Source organism: Eptatretus burgeri, chromosome 18 (assembly GCF_056783735.1).
Source record: "Eptatretus burgeri isolate ZD-2024b chromosome 18, Ebu_testis_v1, whole genome shotgun sequence".
NCBI lineage: Eukaryota > Metazoa > Chordata > Myxini > Myxiniformes > Myxinidae > Eptatretus > Eptatretus burgeri.
The window spans coordinates 48,003,491-48,015,990 of NC_140978.1; the positions used below are offsets into that span (position 1 = coordinate 48,003,491).

The following is a 12,500-nucleotide window of genomic DNA, read 5'->3' on the forward strand; positions in this document are numbered from 1 at the left end:
AAACATTTGAATCTTTATATTTTTTAAGATACCCCATTTGTGCCATTACGAAATGATAAACTTCTCTTAATGCTCTCATCTGACCACCTCCTGAGCCACATATCATTTTGAGATTATAGTAAATTGTTTTTCATTGTTCAATTGATAACCATCAAAGTTTTCAGTCCATTCAAGGATATTCATTTTTTCTTTACATCCTCTAACGTACTACTTTTTAAATTGATTCGCTTATTTGTTTTATTTACCTTTGTTTTAGTTATTTTTTCAATAAGACTTATTTGATATTTTTCACATTCATTATGTTTTCCATTTATATACCAAGACTGAGATTTTCTCCACTCTTTAGTTTGATTAATACTTGGTTTAACCATTTATATATTGTGAAAAAACGCGGCGGTAGCCCTTAAAAAACCCTAACCCATCTTCCCATCGTTAAAACGCAATCTATTTTATACACTCTATCATACAATATCCATATGGAACACAATCTATTCCATTATCTAAAATAAATCTCTTATCATCAAAGGCTCCTAATGCCTTTTTATTTACTTCTTCACTATATATGTTATGTTTATAACTTCTTATTGTATTCATTTTCCTGTATTCTTCTTTCTTATTCATCAAACAATTATAATAATTTCTAAAAGTTATTGATTTCTTTATTACATATTTCTTTATTCCCTTTAACCTCTTATCAATCTGATCACCATACTTATAAGCATATGCCTTTGCTCTCAATCCAATAAACTCACTCATTACTTTTCCACCCAACTCATCCTTAAACTTACCAATAACCCTTTCATTCTTTTTGGAAAATAACTCACTCTTCTTGCTGAAATTACTTGTATCATATACTCCAATATTTTTCTTCATATCTTCATAAACATCATCAGTTTTTATATCTAGGATAAAACTATCAGTGTCCATATACAACAATGAAACATTTTCACCATACTCTTTCTTTAAGTCATTATACAAATAATCATACATCAATATCTTTGATAAATCAAGAACTGCTGTTCCAATATAAATTGGTTTATCCATTACAATACTTTCCTTTTTCATATGAATTGCAGAAAAGTTCTCTGAAAAAACCTCTTCTCTCTCAAAACTTGGTTTATTTATCAATCTCGAAGCTTCTTTCCAAGATGTTGCGAATCTAATGTTTTGCCTGTTTCTAACATTTTCCATAGTCTTTCCAAATACAGCATTATTCATTAATTTATAAAAGTCCCCTTCAAATTTTACTTTTGTATTTGCTCTCATATCTGTATTGAATTGAATATACTTTTTCACCCAAGGACTTTGTTTAAATTTTAAAACTCTATGAATTTTAGCTACTCTCAATCCTTCTCTCAAAAACTGTTTTAAGCTTCTCTGATGTAAAACATATCCCTCTTTATCATAGAATGTTGTTAATAACTTTTCTGTTGATTTGCCTTTAATATTAAAACTTTTATGATAATCACTGAACCATTCTTTCTTTGGGGTTTCTTTCTCACATGCAAAAGGAAGGTCTTTATGCTTATTATGAAGAACACTCGGGTACCTCAAATCAACTTCAAAATAATAACCTTCTTCTTCGTCATTCAATTCCTCTTGAGAAGAAATAACAATATTCATCAAAGCCTTTTCATAATCCTTTTCTTCCACCCACTCTAATTTACCATAAGGTAGAGATTGAGACATTGCCCATCCATACAAATTATTAGCATCAAAATACATCAAATAATTACTATCTTTTTCACTATCATAATTTGGGAGATATTTATTATTTGCTTTCGCATATCTTTTTGAACATACTTGTGATATTCCACCTCTCTTGGACTTCTCAATCATCAAAAGCATATCAACATCACTGATTAAATCTATATCTTGTTTTGTCATTTTCAACATTGCACTCCAAGCTAAACCAGGAGCTGTGAAATAGTGGGCAGGGTCTAATCCATAACAATTTTTATTGTGACAGAGTGTTCTAAAAGCCTCAAACACATCAGCTAACAATAAAACATCTGTTTTTAGATATAAATCGTGATATTCTCCAAGGTTCTTTATCTTAAATAATTTCCATATTTCTTGTGCGTGTTTATATTCCTTATCACTTATCTCTTCTTCATAAAGGTTATTATAGAAACTTTCTTTTGATGGAAGTTGTGTTTCTTTAAATCTCATAAATGAATCCATATAATCATAAGGATAAATTCCCTTACTTGTAAGAATTTTCTCTTTACTTTGAATTTCATTCCTTGTTTGAATTTCCTCTCTCGTAAGAATTCCTTCTTTAATCAGAATTTCATCTTTAATCAGAATTTCCTCTTTAGTTAGAATTTCATTCATTGTTCGAATTTTCTTTATGATTAGAATTTCATCTTCAGTTAGAATTTCTTCATTAATTACAGTTTCCTCTTTACTTTGAATTCTCTCTTTAATCTGAATTTCCTCTTTAGTGAGAATTTCCTCTTTTGGAAAGAATGAATTAAGATTTGGAAAAGAGTCCGTGGAGTTTAGATTTGATGCGAGGTAGGCTAGTGGTGTTCCCATAAACTTGTAAGAATCTAGAAACCTAATACGAGTTAAAGGTTTTGTGAATATCATTTTTGAAAATGAAATATACTTTTGACTTGTGTTTGTTATGGCAGAAATATTCCCTGGTGTTTTTGAAAGTTCATTTATAAATAGATGTGTATCATAGTTGGCGCTGTTGTGAAGAAAGACTGGAATAAAAGAAGGTAATTTATAATTAAGATTACAACAGGAATGAGCGGGACCTCTATATTTACCAGTAAGATGACAATGGCCTCTAACTTTAGACTCCTTAATTTCCCCCTCACAAATATGACAGATATTGTTCATTCTAAATTCTAATTTTTCTTCTTTGGTTAATTTCATCGGTTCATTTGTTTCTTTCATTAATTTAGTGAGTCTTATACAATCCTTTTCTAATCGTTTTACAAACTCTTGTGAAGCATTTTTTCCACGATAATGTTCAAGTTTGTTATACTTTTCTCCAACAGATGATTTGATATAATAACAGAAACCACAAGGAATATGTTTTTGATATTTATTTGTATATGGTTCTTTTGGATTAGGAGAAGCAGTATTTATCTTTTAAGGATACACTCAAAATCAGCGTATATCACAAATGGGTGCATGATAGATTTATTATAATCTTCAAAAGAAATCTTTTCACCAGGTTTAGGCATTGTAATTACAGCTGATTTATGATTACTACAATATTTTGAATGTTGTTCTAATCGTTCTTTTGTATGAAATGAATTAAGACATCGCTTACAAGGATATATTTTGTTTGCTGTTCTGAATACCTGAGAAGAGATTAATCTTGATAAATTATTGATGTATGTGTAATGTGAATTCTTTCCAACACTAAAATATAAAAGATCAATGTGTGTTTCTTCATTTTTATAGTTGTTTGAAATTTTTAATATTTGAACTTTGTTTGTATCCGTTAATCCATATACATTAATAGAAAGATTATTCTTTTTCTCAAATTTAGGAATATCTGTTAGTGGCATTGGGAATTTAAAATCTTTAATGTCCAAGGTATTCTCATATTTCATATATTGTTTTACTCTTTCTGAATTACATTTTGGGGGATGTAAGTGAGCAAGAACAGACCAGAGAAAACATTTATTATCATTGTTCTTAATATTAACAACTGCCTTCTTTAGTTTTATTTCTTTTGGTAATTCAATATAAGAAGAAGCTTTAAGAGGGTTTGATTTTAGAATGTGTATATCTAAAAAGATGATTTTTTTAATATTGAATCCACTTCCTACCACTGTATTATCAACATCCTCCTCTTGTCTTGATAGTTCTTCATAAACCCCACTATTCAAAAAATCTTGAAATGATGTTATAAAATGAAGATCTGTTCTCATATAAGGAGTTTGTTCTTCATCTTGTCTTTTCATATTCATTTTCACTCCCATATAAAACTTTAAAGTTTTCATTTCTTTTAATGTCTTTTTAATAAATTTTTCAACATCGGGTTTCACTATTTCAATTGATTCAGCTATTGATGATGGACCGGGTTCTCCAAATTGAAAAATCCTTATTTTTATATGCCCTTTAAATGCCCCATCAGTGTTTTCAATATAATAGTCTCCCTTTACTTTAAACTCATTTTTCTTGTGTTTTTGTGATTGAAGATGTTTATTATAACTACTCTTCAAAACATCCTTTGAACAGATATCACAATGTTTTCTTTCCAACTCAAGAGGAGATATTTTATGAAACAGATTAAATGTGTGTTTGTTGGTTCGGAGGTGTTTTCTATAATGTTTATATTCGTGATTACAAACATCGCAGTACGTTGTATTCACCATATTTATAGAATAAAACTTTGCTTAAACTAAAATTTTCTTGATGAAAATTTCGTTTGTTTTACAAGGTGAATCTGTGCTTAAAACCATTTTATCCTCCAACTTTTTCACTTAATAAATACAATGTTTCAAGACACAAAAGACAAGTTTCAATCAATCTCTTCATCTGTTAAAGATACTGAGAAATATGTCAAGGATGTAAAATTGAACAAAGATAAATATAACAACTATTGGATAAAAACTATTATGGTAAATAATATGAGTTCTTCAATTTCCTTCAGTGGAAGGGCCTTTAGTATACCTGGTAGAACATCAATTAAAGTATCTCTAACAAAAGTTTCTCCTCTCCTTCTAGTAATATATTCAAAACTAGAAAAAGCAATGAAACAAGAAAAAGTATCAAAGAACAAAAACCTTATGGATGAAGCTTTAGAAAGAAAAGATAAGACCATCTGTAATATGCAAGGAGAAATTTGTATTTTTTTCAACAACCCTAAAGATGTAAATCCTGATGAAATAAAGGATGTTAATATATCAGGTGAAATGACATTTCGTTCAATAGTAGTTAACGATAATTTTAAAATTACCTTTAATATAAAAAATGTTGTCGTTGAATCTGATAATGAAAAAAAGTATATCGATATCGATGGTAATATACAACTGAAAGTATAGATGAATTTCAGTTTAAGTAAAGTTTTACTTTATAAATATGCTAGACTTTCCTGATTCTCCATATGACAAATTTGAGAATTGTCCTGCGTGTGAAAGACGGGGATTAAACACAGAGTCAAAAGCCTATAAACAATGTATATTCTGTGATTATCTTCTAATTAATGATAATAAAAAATATAAAAAGGAAAATAATTCTTTTAGATTTACACCAAAAATGAATTACTTTACAAGATTGATTAGAGAAATGAATGTAAAGTATGAGGATGATAACACACCTTTCCTTACAAGGGAAGAAACTGAACGTATAAGAGAAATGTTCAAAGGATTGTTGTTGTATATTATTCATGGATGTAATTTTCAGGGAAATATCAACACAAGATATTGTATAAATAAAATAATGGATTATCTTGAAATTAAACCTGAACTTAGGATAAAATATAGAGTTTCTAAAAAAGCCAATAATAAATTAAATAACCTGTTTTTCAAATATATAAATGAATGATTTTTTACCTATTTGGGAAAATAAGATAAAATTTAACAACCATAAAAATCTCCCAAATTCATTAAGATGTCTCATAGTTGGTTCAAGTGGATGTGGAAAAACCTGCTTACTTTTAAAAATGCTCCTCACTCCCAACTTTTAGATTATGACAATTTAATAATTTTCACAAAGTCGAGTTTTCAACCAGAGTATCAACTACTCTCACAAGGTTTTAATGCTGGTCTTCAAAAAGAAGATATAATCGGTTTATTTAAACGTCAAAAAAACCTAAATGATTATAACATTGAAGATATAATTCAACTATTTTGTGATACACAGAGATGTAAAAAGAAATCAAATCCTATAACTTGTATTCTTAGTGATAATACGGATGATATACCGTCTCCCCAAGATTTGGATAAATCAAAAAAGAACCTCGTTATCTTTGATGATTGTGTTAATGAGAGAAACCAAACAGTAATGGACAGCTACTACACAAGAGGGAGACATTCTTCTTGTAATTGTATTTATCTTAGTCAATCGTACTTTCAACTTCCTCGTCGTTCCATCAGAAACAATGCTAATACTTTTATTTTATTCAAGTTAAATTCAATAGATATCAATAATTTTTGGAGAGATAATTGTTCTACATTATGTAGTAAAAAGAAATTTGAGGATTATATGAAGCACACGACTGAAAAATATAAATATATTGTTGTGAAACAAGATGAGATATTAAGGGATATATTTTTTGTTTTATAAACAATTACATATATAAATGACAACTATTATTATAAATCTTGTGGGTAAATCTGCTTCTGGAAAAAACTTTCATAAATCAAGGTTCTTGTGTAGTACAAATGAGAATATTGTAAATTTACTTAAAAAACACCCCGTGATACGCATTGTATCAACAACAACTAGAGCAATAAGACCTGGAGAAGTAAAAGGTGAAGATTATCACTATATTTCAGTGGAGGAACATATGCGATTGAGGAATGAAGGTCAAATGTTTGAGGAGGTTTCTCTTGGTACAACAAAATATTCACATTGTAAGAGTGAGTTAAGGAAACTAAAATCTGGTGGTGTTGGGATATTAGAAACTAATCCAGAAGGAACGAGACAAATTATTAAACATCTGAGTGGAGTGAAGATTTTATCATTCGGTTTTGATGTTGATGAAGAAACTCAACGCAAACGTATGAAAAGCAGAGATGCAAGTATTAGTGAAGAAGAAATTACAACTCGCATTAATGTTAATAAAGAATTTGATGAAATATTTAAAGAAAAGGATTTATTTGAACACATCTACTTGAATGATGAAGAAAAGGAAAATTTCCCTGTTGATCTTTACAATTCATTAAATGATATTTTACAATAAATAAATGGATGTAAAAGAAAGAGCAAGAAGATTTAAGGAACATCAAGAGTTGGTTTCAAAAGTTGTAAAACAACAGGAAGACATAAAGAAGAAACGCAGACAGAAACTAACGGGCGAAGAAGCATTTGAAAGAAAACAAGAGAAATTTTTTAAACCACTTTTAAAAACTTCCCAAGAAAAAATGAAAGATGTTTCCACAGTTCCCACAGTAGAATATACTCCCAGAAAGCTTCAAATGTTAAAAGATTTCAGTCAAATGACGGAGGAAGAATTAGAGCATATTGGAGAATTAGAACATGATGAAGGTTTATTTCAACAACTGGAAGAGATTAATCAACCCCCTGATTATATTGTGAATGCTGTTCAAAACAATGAATATTCAGCGGATTCAAAAACCAAAGCAGGACTCATTCCAACAGAACAACCAGCAATATTTCATCTTGTTCAAGAAAAGGTATTGATATTTAATGATGAATTAAGGTTCTTAAGTTCTGCTCAACCCCCTGTTAAACTAACTCCGAGATTAATGTTTCTTCTCACAAAAGATGGAAGACAAGGTTCAACTGTGAAGGATGAATCAAAGTATATTGATAAACCATTGGATATGGAAAATAATGATGATAGAGTATATATTGATTTGCTGAACACTCTAAATTATAAGGTTATTCTTTCTGGTAAAAGTAGGAAGAATGAGAAGGAGAAACACATTATTCAGGCTTTAAGTATCCTTGGTTCAGGTGTTAGTTTTCTTCCAAATGACCCATCGCAATTAGTTAATAGACTGTTATTGTTGTTAGGCAGTCAGAAGGCTGGAAATAACAATTGTTTTAATGAAGCATCAGCCATTTTAGACCAGTTGATGAACATGAAAATAATTGTTGTGTGTTTATAGTTGGTTCAATAAAATAATGTGTTTCTCCTTCTCATTCTTCCTACTTTTACCAGAAAGAATAACCTTATAATTTAGAGTGTTCAGCAAATCAATATATACTCTATCATCATTATTTTCCATATCCAATGGTTTATCAATATACTTTGATTCATCCTTCACAGTTGAACCTTGTCTTCCATCTTTTGTGAGAAGAAACATTAATCTCAGAGTTAGTTTAACAGGGGGTTGAGCAGAACTTAAGAACCTTAATTCATCATTAAATATCAATACCTTTTCTTGAACAAGATGAAATATTGCTGGTTGTTCTGTTGGAATGAGTCCTGCTTTGGTTTTTGAATCCGCTGAATATTCATTGTTTTGAACAGCATTCACAATATAATCAGGGGGTTGATTAATCTCTTCCAGTTGTTGAAATAAACCTTCATCATGTTCTAATTCTCCAATATGCTCTAATTCTTCCTCCGTCATTTGACTGAAATCTTTTAACATTTGAAGCTTTCTGGGAGTATATTCTACTGTGGGAACTGTGGAAACATCTTTCATTTTTTCTTGGGAAGTTTTTAAAAGTGGTTTAAAAAATTTCTCTTGTTTTCTTTCAAATGCTTCTTCGCCCGTTAGTTTCTGTCTGCGTTTCTTCTTTATGTCTTCCTGTTGTTTTACAACTTTTGAAACCAACTCTTGATGTTCCTTAAATCTTCTTGCTCTTTCTTTTACATCCATTTATTTATTGTAAAATATCATTTAATGAATTGTAAAGATCAACAGGGAAATTTTCCTTTTCTTCATCATTCAAGTAGATGTGTTCAAATAAATCCTTTTCTTTAAATATTTCATCAAATTCTTTATTAACATTAATGCGAGTTGTAATTTCTTCTTCACTAATACTTGCATCTCTGCTTTTCATACGTTTGCGTTGAGTTTCTTCATCAACATCAAAACCGAATGATAAAATCTTCACTCCACTCAGATGTTTAATAATTTGTCTCGTTCCTTCTGGATTAGTTTCTAATATCCCAACACCACCAGATTTTAGTTTCCTTAACTCACTCTTACAATGTGAATATTTTGTTGTACCAAGAGAAACCTCCTCAAACATTTGACCTTCATTCCTCAATCGCATATGTTCCTCCACTGAAATATAGTGATAATCTTCACCTTTTACTTCTCCAGGTCTTATTGCTCTAGTTGTTGTTGATACAATGCGTATCACGGGGTGTTTTTTAAGTAAATTTACAATATTCTCATTTGTACTACACAAGAACCTTGATTTATGAAAGTTTTTCCAGAAGCAGATTTACCCACAAGATTTATAATAATAGTTGTCATTTATATATGTAATTGTTTATAAAACAAAAAATATATCCCTTAATATCTCATCTTGTTTCACAACAATATATTTATATTTTTCAGTCGTGTGCTTCATATAATCCTCAAATTTCTTTTTACTACATAATGTAGAACAATTATCTCTCCAAAAATTATTGATATCTATTGAATTTAACTTGAATAAAATAAAAGTATTAGCATTGTTTCTGATGGAACGACGAGGAAGTTGAAAGTACGATTGACTAAGATAAATACAATTACAAGAAGAATGTCTCCCTCTTGTGTAGTAGCTGTCCATTACTGTTTGGTTTCTCTCATTAACACAATCATCAAAGATAACGAGGTTCTTTTTGATTTATCCAAATCTTGGGGAGACGGTATATCATCCGTATTATCACTAAGAATACAAGTTATAGGATTTGATTTCTTTTTACATCTCTGTGTATCACAAAATAGTTGAATTATATCTTCAATGTTATAATCATTTAGGTTTTTTTGACGTTTAAATAAACCGATTATATCTTCTTTTTGAAGACCAGCATTAAAACCTTGTGAGAGTAGTTGATACTCTGGTTGAAAACTCGACTTTGTGAAAATTATTAAATTGTCATAATCTAAAAAGTTGGGAGTGAGGAGCATTTTTAAAAGTAAGCAGGTTTTTCCACATCCACTTGAACCAACTATGAGACATCTTAATGAATTTGGGAGATTTTTATGGTTGTTAAATTTTATCTTATTTTCCCAAATAGGTAAAAAATCATTCATTTATATATTTGAAAAACAGGTTATTTAATTTATTATTGGCTTTTTTAGAAACTCTATATTTTATCCTAAGTTCAGGTTTAATTTCAAGATAATCCATTATTTTATTTATACAATATCTTGTGTTGATATTTCCCTGAAAATTACATCCATGAATAATATACAACAACAATCCTTTGAACATTTCTCTTATACGTTCAGTTTCTTCCCTTGTAAGGAAAGGTGTGTTATCATCCTCATACTTTACATTCATTTCTCTAATCAATCTTGTAAAGTAATTCATTTTTGGTGTAAATCTAAAAGAATTATTTTCCTTTTTATATTTTTTATTATCATTAATTAGAAGATAATCACAGAATATACATTGTTTATAGGCTTTTGACTCTGTGTTTAATCCCCGTCTTTCACACGCAGGACAATTCTCAAATTTGTCATATGGAGAATCAGGAAAGTCTAGCATATTTATAAAGTAAAACTTTACTTAAACTGAAATTCATCTATACTTTCAGTTGTATATTACCATCGATATCGATATACTTTTTTTCATTATCAGATTCAACGACAACATTTTTTATATTAAAGGTAATTTTAAAATTATCGTTAACTACTATTGAACGAAATGTCATTTCACCTGATATATTAACATCCTTTATTTCATCAGGATTTACATCTTTAGGGTTGTTGAAAAAAATACAAATTTCTCCTTGCATATTACAGATGGTCTTATCTTTTTCTTTCTAAAGCTTCATCCATAAGGTTTTTGTTCTTTGATACTTTTTCTTGTTTCATTGCTTTTTCTAGTTTTGAATATATTACTAGAAGGAGAGGAGAAACTTTTGTTAGAGATACTTTAATTGATGTTCTACCAGGTATACTAAAGGCCCTTCCACTGAAGGAAATTGAAGAACTCATATTATTTACCATAATAGTTTTTATCCAATAGTTGTTATATTTATCTTTGTTCAATTTTACATCCTTGACATATTTCTCAGTATCTTTAACAGATGAAGAGATTGATTGAAACTTGTCTTTGTGTCTTGAAACATTGTATTTATTAAGTGAAAAAGTTGGAGGATAAAATGGTTTTAAGCACAGATTCACCTTGTAAAACAAACGAAATTTTCATCAAGAAAATTTTAGTTTAAGCAAAGTTTTATTCTATAAATATGGTGAATACAACGTACTGCGATGTTTGTAATCACGAATATAAACATTATAGAAAACACCTCCGAACCAACAAACACACATTTAATCTGTTTCATAAAATATCTCCTCTTGAGTTGGAAAGAAAACATTGTGATATCTGTTCAAAGGATGTTTTGAAGAGTAGTTATAATAAACATCTTCAATCACAAAAACACAAGAAAAATGAGTTTAAAGTAAAGGGAGACTATTATATTGAAAACACTGATGGGGCATTTAAAGGGCATATAAAAATAAGGATTTTTCAATTTGGAGAACCCGGTCCATCATCAATAGCTGAATCAATTGAAATAGTGAAACCCGATGTTGAAAAAATTTATTAAAAAGACATTAAAAGAAATGAAAACTTTAAAGTTTTATATGGGAGTGAAAATGAATATGAAAAGACAAGATGAAGAACAAACTCCTTATATGAGAACAGATCTTCATTTTATAACATCATTTCAAGATTTTTTGAATAGTGGGGTTTATGAAGAACTATCAAGACAAGAGGAGGATGTTGATAATACAGTGGTAGGAAGTGGATTCAATATTAAAAAAATCATCTTTTAGATATACACATTCTAAAATCAAACCCTCTTAAAGCTTCTTCTTATATTGAATTACCAAAAGAAATAAAACTAAAGAAGGCAGTTGTTAATATTAAGAACAATGATAATAAATGTTTTCTCTGGTCTGTTCTTGCTCACTTACATCCCCCAAAATGTAATTCAGAAAGAGTAAAACAATATATGAAATATGAGAATACCTTGGACATTAAAGATTTTAAATTCCCAATGCCACTAACAGATATTCCTAAATTTGAGAAAAAGAATAATCTTTCTATTAATGTATATGGATTAACGGATACAAACAAAGTTCAAATATTAAAAATTTCAAACAACTATAAAAATGAAGAAACACACATTGATCTTTTATATTTTAGTGTTGGAAAGAATTCACATTACACATACATCAATAATTTATCAAGATTAATCTCTTCTCAGGTATTCAGAACAGCAAACAAAATATATCCTTGTGTTTATGTCTTAATTCATTTCATACAAAAGAACGATTAGAACAACATTCAAAATATTGTAGTAATCATAAATCAGCTGTAATTACAATGCCTAAACCTGGTGAAAAGATTTCTTTTGAAGATTATAATAAATCTATCATGCACCCATTTGTGATATACGCTGATTTTGAGTGTATCCTTAAAAAGATAAATACTGCTTCTCCTAATCCAAAAGAACCATATACAAATAAATATCAAAAACATATTCCTTGTGGTTTCTGTTATTATATCAAATCATCTGTTGGAGAAAAGTATAACAAACTTGAACATTATCGTGGAAAAAATGCTTCACAAGAGTTTGTAAAACGATTAGAAAAGGATTGTATAAGACTCACTAAATTAATGAAAGAAACAAATGAACCGATGAAATTAACCAAAGAAGA

At 29.1% G+C, this 12,500-nt stretch overlaps 1 protein-coding gene across 1 annotated transcript in view; it reads right to left on the reverse strand.

Annotated features, from left to right (window-relative positions):
- Positions 1–12,500, reverse strand: part of LOC147009055 (RNA-binding protein 47-like) — a 125,015-nt gene that overhangs the window by 65,644 nt on the left and 46,871 nt on the right. The gene's annotated exons all lie outside the window — the stretch shown is intronic.